Source organism: Juglans microcarpa x Juglans regia, chromosome 2S (genome assembly GCF_004785595.1).
Source record: "Juglans microcarpa x Juglans regia isolate MS1-56 chromosome 2S, Jm3101_v1.0, whole genome shotgun sequence".
Lineage (NCBI taxonomy): Eukaryota > Viridiplantae > Streptophyta > Magnoliopsida > Fagales > Juglandaceae > Juglans > Juglans microcarpa x Juglans regia.
This window is the reverse complement of record NC_054597.1, coordinates 13,542,207-13,548,420: the sequence shown is the minus strand read 5'-3', so window position 1 is coordinate 13,548,420 and position 6,214 is coordinate 13,542,207.

The following is a 6,214-nucleotide window of genomic DNA, read 5'->3' as shown; positions in this document are numbered from 1 at the left end:
TATATAAGATATCTATTTAATAAAATAATAAAATTTAAAAATAAAAATAATTAACACTTTTTACTCACTCAAGGTTTGAGTACTCGTTGTTCAACTCTAAGTTCAAACAATCTGTTGATATGGTAACAATCTGTTGATATGGTAAAAATTGCTTAACAGGTCAGAATGGGAGAAATAGTCATTCTCGGTCTACTGGGCGACTTGGGCCTAGTTCAGTGTTGTTTGGAGCCCCCGACAGTATTCCGGTAGGGCTATACTGCATAAGTGTGTACATCTATGGCGATGAATGAAAAATATTGACTCCTCTTGTCCCCCACTTAGCTTTTGTCTTTTCTTTTGAAGTGGCCAGGTGACTGGGCCCTAGGCTTTACTGTTTTTACTCCCTCACAGTACCCCGCGATTCTTAAGGGTTGGTAAGGATCTTGAGAATCTTTAGAGGTAAAAATGTTGCTGACTTGATCTGCCTAGATACGTAGGGAAGTAAATTCCGGAGGTTGGTTCTTGTTCATTCGTTCCTCTGGCGCAAACAATAAATATTTTTGAACTCAGGTTTGACCGTGTAGAGTGCGAACGCGTGGCTCGTCTAAGGCGGGAGATGGACTTGACCCCGTATGGCAGGAGCACGAAACTCGGTTGAGGCGGGAGATGAGCTTGACCTCGTTTGGTGTGAGCACATAGCTCGGCTAATGCGGGAGATGGGCTCGACCGCTTATGGTATGAGCGCGGAGCTCGGATGTTTGTTGTTTATTCGTATAGTGTATGTTCGTTTGAGGTCTTTATCTTGTTGTTGGCACTGGAGTTTGTGTGAGTTAACCCACACTAATTGGTCAGAGGGCTCGTTGTCCCCCTGGGTCCACGTTAGGCGGTTGTCGAGCTCGTCGGCTCGTTCTCGAAGTTTATCCACTCATGGCGGTTGTGGCTCGAGTGAAGGGACCCGTTTTCTTGCGAGTGTATCGGCTTTTATCGAGTCAAGGGACCCGTCTTCTTGCGAGTGTAGGCACTCGTCTTTTATCGAGTCAAGAGACCCGTCTTCTTGCGAGTGTACTCGGCTTTTATCGAGTCAAGAAACCCGTCTTCTTGCGAGTGTAGGGACTTGGCTTTGTTGGACGGAGGGTCAGTGCCAAGTCTGGGGACTTGGGACCTTACCCCGCAACGAGTCAAGGGACCCGTCTTCTTGCGAGTGTTGGGACTCGTATTTTATCGAGTCAAGAGACCCGTCTTCTTGTGAGTGTACGGACTCGATTTTTATCGAGTCAAGAGACCCGTCTTCTTACGAGTGTACGGACTTGGCTTTTATCGAGTTAAGGGACTCGTCTTCTTGCGAGTGTAAGGACTCGGCTTTTATTGAACGGGGGAGCTAGTCCGTGCCAAATTGCTTCGCCGGAGCACGGGCCACATGGCCGGTGTTTTCGCACTATAAGAAGTAATTTCGTTAGTAGAAATAAATTCAAACAAATTTTGGGAGATAATACCGAGAAGTTTCTTGTTGCTGTAGTCAGTCATTAGTTAATCGAAAAATTGTCTGCAACTTTCTGTCACTTTGCCCTTCCTTCTCTCTTTCTTTTTTATTTTTTATTTTATTTTTGGAAGCATGCCAAGTCTTTTCGCTGATCCGAACCGAATTGTGCCCAGCCCTATGTAGATGGGGCGTTGTCCAAGCTGTGCAAGTGATGAATTGTCGAGCCCCACGTAACCAATCAGTGCATGGTATCGGTTTCTGAGCCGTGCATGCGGTTGCTTCCCGAGCTGCATCTTCCGAGCCTTGCATGCTACTGTTGGTTTCCCGAGTCGTGCATGCTGCTGTTGGTTTCCCTGGTGGTGTCTTCCCAGCTGTGCATGCCCAACAGTTGTTTCCTAAGTGGTTGTCCGAGTTGGTGGTCTCCAGGCTGTGATGTCCGAGCTGGTGATGTCTGAGTTGGTTGCCCAAGCAGGTTGGTGTCCGAGTTGGTCGCCTGAGCCGGTGGTCTCCAAGCTATGATGTTCGAGTTGGTTGCCTGAACAAAGTGGGTTCCGTAGGTGAGCTGTAGAGCTAAGGGACTCCGATGGTGGGCAGTGGAGGAGGACTCAATGGCTGATTTCCCAAGCCGTGCATGGTGTTATCTTCCTAAGCTATTTCTTCCGTGCATGTGGGGACTGTTCGAGGTGGAGCTCGGTTGCCGAGTCGAATGGTGGAAGGGGACCGTGGAGATGTTTGTCAAGCCGAGAAAGTGGGGGAGGACCGTGGAGGACGTTTGCCGAGCCGTGGAGGTGGACGATGTGTGCTCGAGTCGTGGAGGAGGAGGACTGAGGAGGACCTCATGGGGGGTGTCTGCCAAGCCAAGGAGGAGGAGGATGTGTACCCGAGTAGTGGAGGAGGAGAACTGTGAATTGGTGAGGGACCTGTGTGGGATGTCTGCTGTGGGGGAGCGGGCGGTCGGAGACTTGCCTAGAAGAATCAGACGGCGCCGACGGTCATCATGGTGGCCGTCGACGCCACGTCTGGGTTGTGCCACGACTGGGCCGTGGCATCGTCGAGGGTACGACGACGTGGTGCCGTGGGAGTGGGGTGGTCAGCAACCACCCCGGACATCTCAGACAGCGCCGGCGGTCCGTTTGGTGGCCGCCAGCACCATCTCCCACAGTGCCACGGCTGGCCACAGTGTCACTAGGTGCACGACATGCACCCAGCCGCTACGTACCCTGTGCATGCGTGCACAGTAGATGTGCTTGTGCACAGTGCCACCGTGTACTGTTCCCGTCTCTGGGTGCCCCCCACACTGAATCTAGTGTATCAGGTGCTATGCATAAATCAAACTCCCAGAGTTGGAAGATGGGCTATCCGGACAGTGAACACTGTCTGTCCATTTTTCATAAATATAAAAGTGACTAAAATTGAGAATACTCATCTAGGTGGGTGTTATCCGTCCATCCGATGATTTATTCAGTGTACCGAAAAATCGTCATTCTCCTACCTCCAACGAAGAGAGGAAATCAGATCACATAGATGGCGCCACTGTTGATACGGTAAAAATCGCTCAACAGGCCGGAAGGGGAGAAAGAGTCATTCCTGTCTCACTGGGTGACTTAGGCCTCTTTCGATGTTGTTTGGGGCCCCCGGCAGTGTTCCGATGGGGCTGTACTGCGGAGGTGCGTACATTTATGGTGATGAATGAAAAACATAAATGCAAAGAAATAAAATAGATGAATATATAGATTTACGTGGTTCAGCATAATGCCTACGTCCACGGGCGTTTGGAGAGGAGAAATCTACTATAATATTCTTGTTTACAGTCTCTCATGGTCTCTCATGGTCTCACTGTACAATAGTGATGCTGTATATAAATTCTCTAGAGAAGAGGCCTTCTTTGGAGCTTCCCTGTTTGAAGGAGCCGTCGAAGAGGAAGAAGAAGCTAGGAGAAGAAAATACAGCCCCCGGTGAAGGAGAGAGAGCCTCTATTTATACGGAATGATTTTTCTCGCGTGCGCCCCCTTCTGCAGGTAAGGCCACGCCTTCTAACCACGCCTCCCTCGACATGTCCTTGCACCCTGGTCCCCCTAAGACCCTTTTGACCCCTTGGCGCCCTGACACCCCATGACTCCTCTTGTCCCCCACTTAGCTTTTGTCTTTTCTTTTGAAGTGGCCAGGTGACTGGGCCCTAGGCCCTGGGCTTTACTATTTTTACTCCCTTACACAATCTTTGGTCACCCCGAGTGAGAGCACTATCACTTGTTTAGATCATGCCAATTTGGTATGAATTTGATCAACACAAAAAAAAAAAAACTCGTGTTATCTTTTAATCAACACATGCACTCATAGCTAGGTTAACTTGACTAATCTATTTATTTGATACATCATTCTCGTAACAAGAAATAATAATTACAATCGTGAGTGCGCAAGTGCTATGCAATCACTTTGAAAAAAATGAATAAATATTGACCCACATGAAAAATAATAATTTTTTAATAGTGGACCTCACTCTTTTTTAAAATGACTGCATGATGCTTGTGTACTCCACGACTGCGTGTAGCATTACTCTTCCCGTAATATATAAGAAAAATTTTACTTATCATCTCTACACCATACACTTGTTTTTATTTTTTATTTTAGTTTTTTCTTTTAGCATGTGTGTGACATAAGAATGATGAATAGAGTAACTCTAGGTCCAATATATTCTTACCATATCCATAATTGAGACCTTCAAAATATCTTAAGGATACGATACCAAATAAATTTCTAGCAACTATTTTATTTTTAAATACTAATGAAATGATCAAAGTACCTCATGCATCTATTAGAAAACATTGAGAGAGTCGAAAAATTTCATAATAGTTGAAAAGTAAAACTCATGGATCGTGAAGGACTTTTCATGTGTTGTAGGGAATATTTGATTGAAAATCCAAGCAAAACTTTTACAAAATTGTAGTACCTTCATCGTAACACCCTGTCATAAAAAAAATACAGAAGAATAGTTAAAGCTCACACTGATCCGTGTCGCCTACATCAAAGGAAATCTGAAGAGAAAATATTACAGGTTCATTTTCTTTTTAAGCTTTTATAGAAAATAAGAGGAGTTAGTTTTGGATTTGTGAAGGGAAAAATGCCCATAGTCCATAAATTGGGTCCAGTCCACCAAGTCATCACTAAGGACAAAAAAAGAGATAAAAAAGAGATAAGAATGGGACAAGAGAGATATAAAGGCTGTAAATGTCAGAGGGAGACAAGAGGGATATGAGAACTATAAATGTCAGAGGGTAAGGAGAAGAAAGTTAAGAGACTCACGTAAGGGAGATCTGCCACCTCATGTCAGACTGGCATCCGCAATAAAAGGTCAAGCAAACCTATAAAAGGATATCTCCAAACAATATAAAGAGGATGATCAACGGACAGACGGATCAAGAGAGATTTTTGAGACAGATAGGAAGAGTTCCAACCTTCTCTATACAGTGAGATATGAGGATCCATGAGTGATTATAAACAGATATATTATATTGGAGACTTCCCTTCCCAAACCTCCATGGACGTAGGCATATTGCCGAACCACATAAATCTTGGTGTCATCTCTTTTTACTTTTACAGCACTTATTTTCCATTCACTACCATGGACGTACGAAACGCTACCGTACAATCGTACCGAAACACTGCCGGGGGCTCCAAATAATTCACATCATGGCACTGTCAGCGTAGAGTCGTCCAGGCCCGTGAAGCACGACGTCAACAGTGGTGCCGTCTGTGGGATCTCTGTTGTCTCATAACTAATGTGTCTTTCGTAAGCCAGCAACAACACACTCTCAAAGCTCGCGATGTGAAGAAGAACAAACTGAGGCGATGGAAGGAAGAACTGACGAACAACCTATGATAACACAACAGAAGAACACAATAAAGGTGAAAGAATGATGATTTTCCAGCTCACATAATAAATTTCGAATAATGAAGGAAGCTTCCTCTAGATAAGTATTCTTAGCTTTTTTGAATTTTTACATTCATAAAAAAAAAAAAAAAATAGGGGTAAGTAAATCTTTACACGCCCAGGTGGAGAACCGAGCTCCATTGCACTCAATTGATTCTAATGAACTGTGCAAAGATTAAAGCACCCAGTAAAGACCGAATGCGTAAGAATCACATTGCCCGGACATTACAAGGTGAATATTGTGCACTTAAGTGCACAGTAAACCACAAACACTCCTTAGACATGCACAGTACTCGGATAAAAATACTATGCACTTAAGTGCACAGTGCATAAGCATGCACGTCCACATGCAAGGCCACCGTGCATTGTGCACAGGGCCCAACCTCCTGTGCGCCCAGAGCTCGCGACGCCACGCTCGAGCCCATTCACTCGTCGACAATCACCACTTGGACTGTCGACGGTCTCTGGCTCTAGAGCCACTGCCCCCACCAAAGGGGATCGTGAACAGTGCGTCCCGTGCGCACCATGCCGTGCGCATGGAGACCACGCCGTGGCCCAGCCGCTATATGGCGGGAGAGGGAGTCGGCGGCCCACCATGTGGCTCACCAGCCCTGTTTGTCTTTGCCGGAGTGTCACTGGCTGCTCCACCCTCTGGGAAGCTGCTCCAACAAAAGGACCACGTAAGTCTTCCACTAAGGTTTTCCAGCGTCTAAAAGTGCTACTCCTCGAGTTCGCTGCTGCTGTCGGCGGCAGCCACTTGGCCCACCGGCTGTTTTTGACCCTGTCCGAGCTTTCACCGTCGACAAGGGATGGCACTTCCGAGCGCC